Consider the following 14,905-nt stretch of genomic DNA (forward strand, 5'->3'; position numbering starts at 1 on the left):
CTTATTTCAGCAAGACAATGCCAAGCCACGTGTTACATCAACGTGGCTTCATAGTAAAAGAGTGCGGGTACTAGACTGGCCTGCCTGTAGTCCAGACCTGTCTCCCAGTGAAAATGTGTGGCACATTATTGTTAAAAGGAAAGGCCATGTAACACAGTGGTGAACATGCCCTTTCTCAACTACTTTGTCACATGTTGCAGCCATGAAATTCTAAGTTATTTATTATTTGCAAAAAAAAAATAAAGTTTATGAGTTTGAACATCAAATATCTTGTCTTTGTAGTGCATTCAATTGAATATGGGTTGAAAAGGATTTGCAAATCATTGTATTCCGTTTATATTTACATCTAACAAAATTTCCCAATTCATATGGAAACGGAGTTTGTACTAGCAGGTGTTGATAGTTGAAGGACTGCACCGTCCATTAAATTGTACATTGTTTAGAAATAACTGACCATCGATGCTGAGGGGCTGGAAAAGTGGAGGGTCCTGTGAGACCAGCATTCTTCTGGTACCACAGCATATCTCCTTGGTGTTCGTCGCCTCTCACTGCGTGCAATGCCAGTGTGGAAGACAGTCCAGCCTCTCTCTCTCGAGAGAGAACTGGTTCCAGAGCCCTTGCTGTGCGTCGAGGTGAGTCCGACTATATCCAGCCGGAAATTCTCCACCTCGCGCAAAAGCTCAGGCTCCTTCCACCTCAGCGAGGTGACATTCCACGTCCCAAGAGCTAGTTTATGTAGCCGAGGATCGGACCGCCCAGCTCACTTTGCACCCGACCTCTATGGCCCCTGCTATGGGTGGTGAGCCCATTGGAGGGGGGACCCACGGTGCCTCTTCAGGCTGTGCCCGGCACCAGGCACTCTCCATCGTGCCCCAACTCCGGGCCTGGCTCCAGAGGGGGGCCCCGGTGACCCGCGTCCGGGCAAGGGAAATCTGAGTCTCAGTTCTTGTATTTCCATAGAAGTCTTCGAGCTGCTCTTTGTCTGATCCCTCACCTAGGACCTGTTTGTCTTGGGAGACCCTACCCCTGATCTAGTGGTACGCCAAAGAATCACTTAAGTGATTTAGTGTTTTAGTTTCCAACATTCAAACACGGTGTTACTGTTCAAACTGTGTGTAATGTTTCAGTGGCCGAAAATTTTAACATACTTAAATAAAACCAATGCCTTGTCTTTAATGAATACCTAGGCCAGGGGTCGGCAACCTTTACCAGTCAAAGAGCCATTTTGACCAGTTTCACAAATTATAGAAAACAATGGGAGCCACAAAAATCTTTTGAAATTTAAAATGAAATAACACTGCATACAAAGTTTTTTTTTTTGCTTTGTGCGATGTATAAACCAGGGGTCTCAGACACGCGGCACACACCTCAATATGAAAATTGAATGTTAGTGCGGCCCGCGGGTTATATATGAATGGCGCTTGATAGCGTCATACTTGTCAACCCTCCCGATTATTCCGGCAGACCACGAATTTCGGGGCAACTGTTCTCTCGAACATGCCGTGATGCTACAGCATGTAGCGCCAGCTACAATCAGCGTGCCGGCCCAGCCACACGTTGTATGGGGCTTCTACTTGCTCACGTAAGTGACAGCAAGGCATACTTTGTCAACAACCACACAGGTCACACTGACTGTGGCGGTATAAAAAACTTTAACACTCTTACTAATAATGCGCCACACTGTGAACCCACACCAAACAAGAATGACAAACACATTTCGGGAGAACATCTGCACCGTAACACAACATAAACACAACAGGACAAATACCCAGAATCCCATGCAGCCCTAACTCTTCCGGGATACATTATACACCCCCCGCTACCAAACCCCGCCCACCTCAACCGACGCACAGAGGGGGGGTTGATGTGTGAGGGAGCAGGGTTGGGGTGGGGGCGGGGTTTGGTGGTAGCAGGGGTGTATAATGTAGCCCGGAAGAGTCAGGGCTGCATGGGATTCTGGGTGTTTGTTCTGTTGTGTTTATGTTGTTAAGGTGCAGATGTTCTCCCGAAATGTGTTTGTCATTCTTGTTTGGTTTTGGTTCAAAGTGTGGCGCATTATTAGTAAGAGTGTTAAAGTTGTTTTATATGACCACCGTTAGTGTAACCTGTGTGGCTGTTGACCAAGTATGCGTTGCTGTCACGTACGTGTGCAAGCAGAAGACGTATATTGTTTAACAAGTGTTGGGCTGGCACTCTGTTAATACAGATTGTAGAGGGCGCCAAATGTTGTGCCATCATGGCACGCCCTTATTATAGCCGTAAGGGTGAAAATCGGGAGTTTTCTGCGAGAGGCACTGAAATCCGGAAGTCTCACAGGAAAATTGGGGGATTCAGCAAGTAGGCTGCTGAGCCGCATCAGAGTGACCAAAGAGCCGCATGCGGCTCCGGAGCCGCGGGTTGCCGACCCCTGACCTAGGCCTACTACTGTATTTTAATGTTGGTCATTATGGTGGAACGTGGAGAGCGAAGTGTTTTTGAGGTAGCACTTGGTGAAAAACCACTGGTCTAGGGTATTGAATAGATCACTAATGGACTATTCAAATTGTTATAGAAGATGTTAATCCCTCGCATCCAAGCATGCTTCATCAGTTCATGCTCAGAATAGGATTGGGCAGTGCTAGTCTGATAGTATGGTGCATGATCCAAAGTAGTTAGAGTGTCCGCCCTGAGATCGGTAAGTTGTGAGTTCAAACCCCGGCCGAGTCATACCAAAGACTATACAAATGGGGACCCATTACCTCCCTGCTTGACACTCAGCATCAATGGTTGGAATTGGGGGTTAAATCACGAACAATGATTCCTGGGCGCGGCCACCGCTGCTGCTCACTGCTCTCCTCACCTCCCAGAGGGTGATGAAGGCTGATGGGTCAAATGCAGAGAATAACTTTGCCGCACCTCGTGTGTGTGTGACAATCATTGGTACTTTAACTTTAACTTAATTATCCTCTGCAAGAGGAAATGTGTAATGGTTGGACTAAGGGGAGGTGACGGCGACATACACCAGAAGGGGTATATGTACAAGGATTTATTATATATATTAACCATATATGTATTTATATATATATAATAATCAAACAATACAAATATAAACTAAGGAAATGGAGTGTGAACTAGATCCAAAAGTGTATGTGATGTGTGGCTATGTGTGTGATTAGCTGTAGTGTGAGTTACCAAGTGTTGTGTTGGGCGAGAGGAGGAACAAGGCAGGAAGACAGTCCATTGGGCAGGCAGATGATCCAGGGCAGGAGAAAAGAGGCAAGATCCGTTTCCAAGCGGGAGGTCGAGAATCCAAAAGGGCAGTCCGGGAGGTAGGGGAAACAACAGGGGATCACGGAAGAACACGGGAAGCGCTGCAGGAAGACAACAGGAACATCAGAACACAACAGAAACACGGAAGTCACAGGGGAGGCGCGAGTTCGCGGGATGGAAGCCAGACACGGGATGCTTACAAGGGTAAGAAGACTATACTCCGGCGAGCGGCGGCAGGTTGTCCAGGCTTAAGAAGACCGCTTGATCATCACAGGCAGGTGTGCCGATTGTCTGTAAATGATTGCAGCTGGCGGATTCTGCTGGGCGGAGACGCGCACGGCGCGTCCCTGTCTGGGCGCGGCCGTGGGCGTGTCCCGAGGTGCACTCACTGGAGCGCACAGATGAATGAACGGCGTTGGCAGGAGTCTGAGCCGTAACAAAATGCCCAGAAATGAATGGTTGTGTTCTACTGTGGTGCAAAACGACAGCTGTGAATATACATCGCACTAAGTTTCCAATTTTTTCAGCTGACTGTTTACACTGCAAGTAAAATATGATCTTTGTCAGACTCCAGTTTAAACGTGCACAGGCACCAATGTGGCTCAACTGTGGCCTGGGTTCTATACAGTGAAAACAATTGAATTTGACTGGAAGTCGATCTGTTGAACTGAGCTTCCTCTCGTAGATGACTTGACACTAGCGCTACAAGTACCGTATTTTTCGGACTATAAGTTGCAGTTTTTTTCATAGTTTGGCCGGGCTCCAGTGCGATTTATATATGTTTTTTTCCTTCTTTATTATGCATTTTCGGCAGGTGCGATTTATACTCCGGTGCGACTTATACTCCGAAAAATACGGTAGGTGATTATTTTACTGTATGTTTAATCTGATGTCTAAATCTGTGTTTCGAAACTTTAGGTATCGTTTCTGCGATGGACACCGCCGGCAGCTTATTTCCAACAAAGCGGCTCATTTTGACAGAACAAATCTCGTAAAAACATGGACACCACAGATCAGAGTTTTAGTGGGTTGTTGTGTAGAGGAAGTAGTCAGATACTGTAAAAAAGGAAAGTGGGATGGTGCTGCGCACACATATCACGTAATTCGACCAAAAACGGCATAAAAGGTCGCATTGCCGTTTGTACTGCAGTCACATTTGAAAATATTAGATTCAGACAACCTCCTGATGTGGCTCAAATCTGATGCGGAAAGATCAGATTTGAAGGGCTTTGGAGCTTTTAGACTGATAGGAAAAAATAAAAAATCAGATCTGTGTCACTTGAGGGCAAAATCTGATTTTGTGTGTAGTATAAACGTGGCTTTAAAAGCACAACAGTCGTTATGAGGCAATCACCCTGTTTTAGGCTACGTTCAATTGAAATGGAATTGGATGTGCAATTCTGATTCTTTTGTCAAATCCGATCTTTGAAACAAACTCGGACGTGGTGAGAATGCCCCGACTTTCCGAGTTTGAAATCCGACCTCGAGGTGCGTTCCAATTAAAATTCTGACTAGGAACTCGTAAATTCCGACTGCCTAGTACACATGGAACGCGCCATTAGGTTCTGGCAGTTTTAAGGGATATTTTGCTTTGATGCCTGCTTAAAAAGCGAGCAGTCGGAGACAGAAGTGGTGGAAGTTTCACGTGAGTTCCTAAAACATATCATTTTCACCTGTTTTCTGCTCCGTTGTCAACTAATTATCTTACAGTAGTCTATTTTGGCGAATAATTATGACGCTTATTTCTTTTTGGTGACGTTGTGGTCGGATGAATGCTACTTGAGCACAGGAACGTTCACATTGAGGACGCATCGCATACATAGCTGATTTATTTCCACTCAGCATCAAGGGTTGGAATTGGGGGTTAAATCACCAAAATGATTCCCGGGCGAGGCCACCGCTCCTGCTCACTGCTCACCTCACCTCCCAGGGGGTGAGGGTGATGGGTCAAATGCAGAGGATAATCTCACAACACCTAGAGTGTGTGTGTGACCATGATTGGTACTTTAACAAGGGTCACCCGGAAAAAAAAACATTTATAAATGGAGATATATGCTGACGTCACAAGTTGGCATGTGTCACAAATGGGAACAAAACTGTTCCAAACAAGACACGATCGTTTTATAAATAACTCCACACCACCGCCACGGTTTTATTCAAATTTCCGGCACTTATGGAAAACAGGTGCCAACTGGCAGGGAAAGTGGGTTTTTGCATTAAATGACCCCTTTTAAAATACACCATCCAAGCCTGTTTATGATTTATTCATTTTTAAATGTGAATTAAACAATGCAGTTTAATGTCTATTTCACCTTGCATACCTCACGTAAAATGATGCTCCCCCCACCACAGTGCGTAATCTGCGTATAGGCAGGGGCGGCCCTGTTCCTAAGAGGGTATGGATCCAATCCATCACATTCAGCTATTTGGGATGATATCAGGCTTGCATACACTATATCAGTGTTTTTCAACCTTTATTGAGCCAAGGCACATTTTTTGTGTTGAAAAAATGCGGAGGGACACCAACAGCAGAAATCATTAAAAAGCGAAACTCAATTGACAGTAAAAAGTCGTTGTCGCAATTGTTGGATATGACTTTAAACCATAACCAAGCATGCATCACTATAGCTATTGTCTCAAAGTAGGTGTACTGTCACCACATTATATTTGGAGTTGTTTTGCTGTTTTCCTGTGTTTAGTGTTTTAGTTCTTGTCATGCGTTCCTATTTTGGTGGCTTTTTCTCTTTTTTTGGTATTTTCCTGTAGCAGTTTCATGTCTTCCTTTAAGCGATATTTCCCACATCTACTTTGTTTTAGCAATCAAGAATATGTCCGTTGTTGTTATCCTTCTTTGTGGGGACATTGTTGATTGTCATGTCATGTACGGATGTACATTGTGGATGCCGTCTTTGCTCCACAGTAAGTCTTTGCTGTCGTCCAGCATTCTGTTTTTGTTTACTTTGTAGCCAGTTCAGTTTTAGTTGCGTTCTACATAGCCTTCCCTAAGCTTCAATGTCTTTTCTTAGGAGCACTCACCTTTTTGTTTATTTTTGGTTTAAGCATGCTGCCCCCCGTGCGAAGCAATTAGCTACCGGCTGCCACCTACTGATATGGAAGAGTATTACACGGTTATTCTGCCGAGCTCTAGACAGTACCGACACTCAACAACAACACGTTAAAGTTAAAGTACCAATGATTGTCAAACAGGGAGCAGTGAGTAGCAGTGGTGGCCGCACCCGGGAATCATTTTTGGTGATTCTGCAGACTATAATGGTTTGCAAAAAATATTTTTAACCCAAATAGGTGAAATAAGATAATCTCCTACGGCACACCAGACTGTATATCACGGCACACTAGTGTGCCGCGGCACAGTGGTTGAAAAACACTGCACTATATTGCCAAAAGTATTTGGCCACCCATCCAAATGATGAGAATCAGGTGTCCTAATCACTTGACCCGGCCACAGGTGTATAAAATCAAGCACTTAGGCATGGAGACTGTTTCTACAAACATTTGTGAAAGAATGGGCTGCACTCAGTGATTTCCAGCGTGGAACTGTCATAGGATGCCACCTGTGCAACAAATCCAGTTGTGAAAACTGTCCTCGCTCCTAAATATTCCAAAGTCAACTTTATTGTAAGAAAAGTGAAGAGTTTGAGAACAACAGCAACTCAGCCACAAAGTGGTAGGCCACGTAAACTGACAGAGAGGGGTCGGCGGATGCTGAAGCGCAGAGTGCAAAGACTTTCTGCACAGTCAGTTGCTACAGAGCTCCAAACTTCATGTGACCTTCTAATTAGCCCACGTACAGTACGCAGAGAGCTTCATGGAATGGGTTTCCATGGCCAAGCAGCTGCATCTAAGCCATACATCACCAAGTCCAATGCAAAGCGTGGGATGCAGTGGTGTAAAGCACGTCCCCACTGGACTCTAGACCAGTGGCGACGCCGTCTCTGGACTGATGAATCACGCTTTTCCATCTGGCAATCTGATGGACCAGTCTGGGTTTGGAGGTTGCCAGGAGAACGCTACATTTTGCACTGCCGAGTGTGAAATAGGAGCTAGTGAACATAATTGTTTTACACTGGATGTTTACATTGTCACTTTAAAGACACGGAACTCTAAGTTATTTTTATTATTTGCATGAAACTGAAAGTCCCTGCACAATTCTTTGCACTTAAAAATACCTACTTGTTGTAATAAATATGATTAGATCATTTGAGCATGATGTTTGTGTTCAATCACAGCAAGTGTGTTTATCCTAAACATTTTACACACTATAATATTTTTAAGCCTTTTTTTTTTGTGGACATATACTGTGCTATTTTTATACTGTTACATCCCTCTTGAGTAGTAATCAATGATATTGTTGGAAAAAAAGCAAATGTCGTGATGCATTTTTATAAATTAATGTGCCGTTGAATGCTTAAAACGATCAAAATAGGTACATAAGCTCTTTATTCATAAAGCGCTTTTCATACATTAAAAGCAAATGCAACGCAAAGTGCTTTACAAAGTTAAAACAATACCCCGGTGACCCAGATCCCCCATTATCACATACGTACGCACGGATACAGATACAAAACACAAACACACACACACCATACACACATATGCAACTATATGGACCGATGATTGCATGGCTGAGTACAGAGGTGACATGTGAGTAAACACTATCACAGGAGCCATCTGCACCAGGAGGTCATCAGACCATGGCCACCGGGACGCTGACACAATAGCGCCCCCACAAGCACGGCCGATAACCCCTGAGGCAGATGGTTCATCTGAGAAACGTTGCAAAATAAAAAAAAATAATACAACTTGTAAAATAGTAAGAACCATGTGTAGAGATAAAGAATACAATACAAGTAAGACATATGGAAATTAATTAAAAATAATCATAAAAAAAAAAAATATATATATATATATGTATATATACAGGAAGTAAATAATTAATAAATATAACTAAATACATAATTAAATATTGTATTACTAATACATAAAAAAAAAAAAAAAGAAGTGCAGTTGCCCTTTAAGTCTGAATCATTTTAATGATTTTGTAATGCAATTTGGGGAACATGTTTTCTTTTATCGCTTTGATTGAGCCACCTTTCTGTGTATGTTTCCTTTCCTCCCCATTAGAATGCAACTCCAGCAGAATAACATTACCTGCTTCAGCATAATCGTCTGTATCTTAATGCACTAGGGGGAAAAAAACATGGAATAAAACTAGGTGTTTACTGCTCGTGTGCCATATCCTGTCTGAATGCCCCCGGCCTTTTTTTTTTTTTTAATTTTTTTTAAGGAAGTACTTCTTACCAACACAGCAAAAACGCCATACTTCATCAACTTTTTTGAAACTTGATTTTGTCACTCAGTGAAGCATTGTCATCTGGAAACTAAATGGACCGTGTCGTAGAAGACAGGACTCAGTTCTGCTTTAGTGCCCTGCCGTGGGACGACGGAGTGGTTCTATTACCTGGAATATGTTTCTGTCAGCAAAAAACACCTCCAACCGCAGGGGGTCCCTCTGCTCACAGGTTGCGGACACAACCACAAGCACACGCGTGTACTGTACACACAGAAGTACGCATGCTCTTGTCTAGTGGCGACTCTGCACTGTTAAATTACCTCACATTTGCACAGAGAGCTGCAAATACAGTAGTTTGGCGATGCATTTACAGGCGTCCTCAGCAGCGGGGAGCACAGAAAAGCCCAGATTAGTGTTGTAACGATACCAATATTTTGGTACCGGTACTAAAATTATTTTGGTACTTTTCTAAATAAAGGGGACCACAAAATGGCATTATTGGCTTTATTTTAACAAAAAATCTTAGGGTACATTAAACATTTGTTTCTTATTGCAGTTAAGTCCTTAAATAAAATAGTGAACATACAAGACAACTTGTCTTTTAGTAGTACGTAAACAAACAAAGGCTCCTAATTAGTCTGCTGACATATGCAGTAACATATTGTTGTCATGTCTGTGTGATCATGTTTTGTTTTAGTCATGTTCGGTTTTGTTTTTGGACTTTTTGTGCACTTTTGTTTGTTTTGTCACCATAGCAACCATTAGTTTTCACCTGTCACGTCACGCACCTGTTTCACGTTTTCAATCACACACCTGTTTTCACTAATCATGTCTGTAGTATTTAAGTTCATTGTTTTCAGTTTGTCTTGCTGGCGACATCCCACATTTATGCTCTTCACATTCCTGACACTTGTTTTCATGTCCATCTTTCATGCTGCTACTTTAGTCCAAGCCAAGTAAGTTTTTTTGTTTATTAATGCCACAGTTAGTTTTTTTGTTTCAATGTTCACAGTTTCTGCCCACGTGCAAGTATTTATTTCATTTGTCAAGTTTGTACTTCCGCCTTGTGCGCACCTTTAGTTTGTTCTTTTTTTTGATAATATTAAATAAATATGTACTGACATTCCCGTCTCGCCCGAGCCAACTTTCCGTTGCATTCCGGAAAAGCAAACACCCAGGACCAAGTCATGACAATTGTGTCATTTAGCATTCTAATATTTTGTCAAAATTATTATCAATCAATCAATGTTTGCTTATATAGCCCTAAATCACAAGTGTCTCAAAGGGCTGCACAAGCCACAACGACATCCTCGGCTCAGATCCCACATCAGGGCAAGGAAAAACTCAACCCAATGGGATGACAATGAGAAACCTTGCAATGGACGCCGAGCGGATCTAGCATAATATTGTGAGAGTCCAGTCCATAGTGGATTTAACATAATAGTTATAATAGTTAATAATAGGTATTGTAATTAATAATAAACATAATTAAAATAAACCTAATAGTTATAATAATTAAGGACAAGTGGTAGAAAATGAATTATTAATCTACTTGTTCATTCACCGTAATTTTCGGACTATAATTCGCAGTTTTTTTCATAGTTTGGCCGGGGGTGCGACTTATACTCAGGAGTGACTTATGTCTGAAATTATTAACACATTACCGTAAAATATCAAATAATATTATTTATCTCATTCACGTAAGAGACTAGACGTATAAGATTTAATGGGATTTAGCGATTAGGAGTGACAGATTGTTTGGTAAACGTGTAGCATGTTCTATATGTTATAGTTATTTGAATGACTCTTACCATAATATGTTACGTTAACATACCAGGCACGTTCTCAGTTGGTTATTTATGCCTCATATAACATACACTTATTCAGCCTGTTGTTCACTATTCTTTATTTATTTTAAATTGCCTTTCAAATGTCTATTCTTGGTGTTGGGTTTTATCAAATAAATTTCCCCCAAAAATGCGACTTATACTCCAGTGCGACTTATATATGTTTTTTTCCTTCTTTATTATGCATTTTCGGCCGGAGCGACTTCTACTCCGAAAAATACGGTACTGTTTATATCTGCTTACTTTATCTTTTAACATGTTCTATCTACACTTCTGTTAAAATGTAATCATCACTTATTCTTCTGTTGTTTGATACTTGACATTAGTTTTGGATGATACCACAAATTTGGGTATCAATCCGATACCAAGTCGTTACCATGAATTGATTAACGTGGACCCCGACTTAAACAAGTTGAAAAACGTATTTGGATGTTACCATTTAGTGGTCAATTGTACGGAATATGTACTGTACTGTGCAATCTACTAATACAAGTTTCAATCAATCAAAAAAACAGGATCACACATTGGTCATATTCAAAGTCCTCATGTGTCCAGGGACATATTTCCTGAGTTTATATACATAATATACATTTAAAAAAAATAAAAGAAGATGTTGTGATGCCAAAACATATCGACGTAATCATAGTAGTATCGACTAGACGTTAGGTGTAGATCCACCCATGGCGTTTGTTTACATTTTGACGCCGGTGAGTTACGGTGTGTAGTGAAGCATGTTTAGCTATTCCTCGTCCTGCAGGGATGATACTTGTAAGAAACTTACTTTATTTGTCGCCATGGAGGCGAGGATTAGTGATTTAGAAGTAGCTAAAGCACTGCCGACGGCGGATGAACGTTAGCCGTTAGCTAGTTAGCCATGTCTTAAGGCACCTCTTCCTGAGAGCGTTTCAGTGTTATAACTTCACCTTTATCTTTAGTTTTTAAGCCAAAATGCGTCCGTTCTCCCTTTTCTGTCTACACACTGTGTCTGCTTGTAAGTACTCCGTGACTGTGCGCTGCCGAACATGCTCTTCTGCTCGTAAAACAAGCAATGTCACGACGTGACTTCGACGCGGGCGCGGGCTGGGGGTACAGGACGGTACGTTTCAGAGACGGTATAGTACCGAAAATGATTCATTAGTATCGCGGTACTATACTTATACCGGTATACCGTACAACCCTAGCCCAGATGGCTATGAGGCACAACTGGGTGATGGAGAAAATTAAATGCTCTGATGGCAAAAAAAAGAAAATATGACATATTTGATACACCTGCATAAGCTGAGAGTTAATACAAGAAAACACGCCTGAGGATGTTTAGTTTTGCTCGCATTGCACATATTCTACTAACCCTAACACCCAAAACAATCATCATGAAATAAACCAAGCACTGCAAACCATTTAGTAGGCCTGGACTGACTGATTGTGACCCTCTGGGTATTCAAAACAGTAAGACACCTATTAGTAAGATGACTAACACACTAATACATACGTTGACGGAGATAGTATTGCAGTATAGCAAATGGGATACAATGGCTTTGTTTTCATGCTTTAAATTACCGTATTTTCCGGACCATAGGGCGCAACGGATTATAAGGCGCATTGCCGATGAAGCGGTCTATTTAGGGCGTTTTTCATACAAAAGGCGAACCGGATTATAAGGCGCATTAAAGGGGTCTTATTATGATTTTTTTCAAGATGTAAAACACTTCCTTGTGGTCTACATAACATGAAATGGTGGTTATTTGGTCAAAATGTTGCATAAATTATGTTTTACAGATCATCTTCAAGCCGCTTTCTGACAGTCTCTTTTGGAGGCGCCGTTTTGTGGGCGGTCTTATTTACGTGGCTCACCTTCAGCAGCGTCTTTTCCCCGTCATCTTTGTTGTAGCGGTGTAGCGTGCAAGGACGGGTGTGGAAGAAGTCTCAAAAGATGGAGCTAACTGTTTTAATGACATTCAGACTTTACTTCAATCAATAACGGAGCAGCATCTCCTCATCCGTGGCTCACTAGTGCAACAACAACGGCGGAAATGTGTCCCGTGAAAAAACGTCCGACCGGAACTCTCTAATAACTAAAGTTCCGTGGGTGAATTATGTAAACCCACTACACTGGTATGTTTTAGCGCTTCCATAGCGAGATATAAGTTCAAAAGAAGATTGTGGAAAAAGAAGAAGCTTATCGGCACGGACTACGGATGTTTCAGGACTTATGCAGATCTCAAATACACATCAGCAGGTACCAGAAGGTAAGAAAAGTTGGTTTTGCATAATATTGTGAAACAAAACGCCAGATAATATGTCTGCTAAAGGGTGCCATTTTTCGGTCCTTATACACACACCATAGTAATACTTGTATCTCTGACTACGGTAGTCGTAATGGGCCGACAATCCATCAAGCGGTGCGACTTCAAAGTCATACAAAGACATTTTGACGGATTTTTGAGTGCCGTGTGTAACGTTCTTTATTAACCTTCGTCGTGTGTTAGGGTCGGCACCGACCCGTTTTAGTTTTTAAATGCATAAAAGAACCACATAAATTTATTTTTTTGCATCAAGGCTTTTTGACTTTGTCAGGAACCTCTTTTTCAACAAAATAAAACTTTTTTTTTTTTTCACTAAATTATAAAATGCTCTGGTTGAAATTATGACCTTGGTGTTGTTAGGGTCGGTTTCGACCCAATTATAAAAATTAAAAAAACTGAACACACTGACAGCCAGCTCCTCTCCCAATCATGTGAGCTTTAGGGGATTCTCATTTTACCTTGTTATCCAGTACTAAAACAAACAAAGACGGGCATGTCCAGACATGTGAGGTCAATTCAGTATAGAGTTGGTGACTTGCAGAGTGCACATCTCCAATTTGCAGCATGCAAAAATGAAAAAAAAGATTTACAGTGAGGAGTTCGGGATAATATTTTTGGTGAAAATGAGGGAGAGGACACAGAGCAGCATAGTGATACGGATGAACAGGTTTCTGAGGAGGAAGACAATGTGGAGTATCATCCAGAAGACACAGACACATCTGATGAGTCTGATGAGGAGGTCACACCAAAGACTATAAAAATGGGAGCCATTACCTCCCTGCTTGGCACTCAGCATCAATGGTTGGAATTGGGGGTTAAATCACCAAAAATGATTCCCGGGCGCGGCCACTGCTGCTGCTCACTGCTCCCCTCACCTCCCAGGGGGTGATCAAGGGTGATGGGTCAAATGCAGAGAATAATTTTGCCGCACCTAGTGTGTGTGTGACAATCATTGTTACTTTAACTTGAACTTGAACTTAACTTAACTTGATTTGCTTGATTGGTTGTTGTTTGTTTGACCTTGCAAATCTATATTTTGTGTTATGGCTTGATCTGCTTTTCATTTTGTGTTTGTATTAAAGTTCTGTTGCTGAAAAAAATACTTTTTAGCCTTTTTCTTGAAGTAAATATATATGGGTCGAAATTGCCCCGCAACACCATAGATGTTACTATTGTTAAAATTATTAAAAAATGAAAAAATAAATAAAACAAATGTATTCAAGAGATGTGTTCTAATACCCCTCAGTTATAGTCAGGTAACACAACAACCTTTTATTTATTTATACGATTCTCTTGAGGTTCATTTTACCATTTTTTAATTTGAAATCGAAGGGTATACTGACAAAACAAAAGGCCCAATGGCCCACACCAAAAATATTAAAACCAATATTTTCATGGATAAGGAAGCCTAACAAGATAACCAAGAGATGAGAAACAAATTGGATGATAGATAATTGTTTTTAGTGTATTTTACAGCTTATTTAAGACATGGGTCAAAACCAACCCGTGAACATAAGAGATGGTAACAGAAAGCTAACACAAGAGGAAGGTTAAGTCATACTAAAACATTTTGACAGATGTAGAGGTCATTCCCTACCCGTTCCACGGATACCACGTCACAGGAGTCAACCGTGCCGTTTAACAGAGTTTTAATCAACATGCGATGCCAAGAACAATCTTTTCAGTACAATCTTTTCAGATGTCTGTATCTCTCCAGTTTCAAGACAACAGCTGATTAGATTAACACGAATCACCTGCCAGCTGTGTCTCGCTGTCCCGCACATGCCCCGCCCCTATTCGATGGTGCTCCGCCCTCAACACCATTGACAGAGGCGGTGACCTTTGCTCCCGCAGCGCGCTGATCACACCCTCCCCCCACAACAGATTTTTGAGTGCTGCGCGTAAAGTTCTTTATTTTCAATGGAACTTATTTAATTTAAAGTTTTGGTGTTGTTTACTGGCATCAAATTGCAGTCTACACGTATCTCTTATGTGCGACTACCATCTACTGGTCACACTTATCATTACACCATGTACCAAATAAAATTGCTTTGAGGTCGGTAAGCACAACTGGAATTATTCCGTACATTAGGCGCACCGGGTTATAAGGCGCACTGTCAATTTTTGATAAAATGAAAGGATTTTAAGTTGCGCCTTATAGTCTAGAAGATACAAATACGATTCTTAAATAATTC

General features: G+C 41.6%; 1 protein-coding gene across 1 annotated transcript in view; it reads left to right on the top strand.

Moving 5' to 3' along the window:
• cdh13 (cadherin 13, H-cadherin (heart)) overlaps nt 1-14,905 on the top strand; it is an 892,196-nt gene that overhangs the window by 223,712 nt on the left and 653,579 nt on the right. The gene's annotated exons all lie outside the window — the stretch shown is intronic.

This window comes from Nerophis lumbriciformis, linkage group LG10, assembly GCF_033978685.3.
Source record: "Nerophis lumbriciformis linkage group LG10, RoL_Nlum_v2.1, whole genome shotgun sequence".
Taxonomy (NCBI): domain Eukaryota; kingdom Metazoa; phylum Chordata; class Actinopteri; order Syngnathiformes; family Syngnathidae; genus Nerophis; species Nerophis lumbriciformis.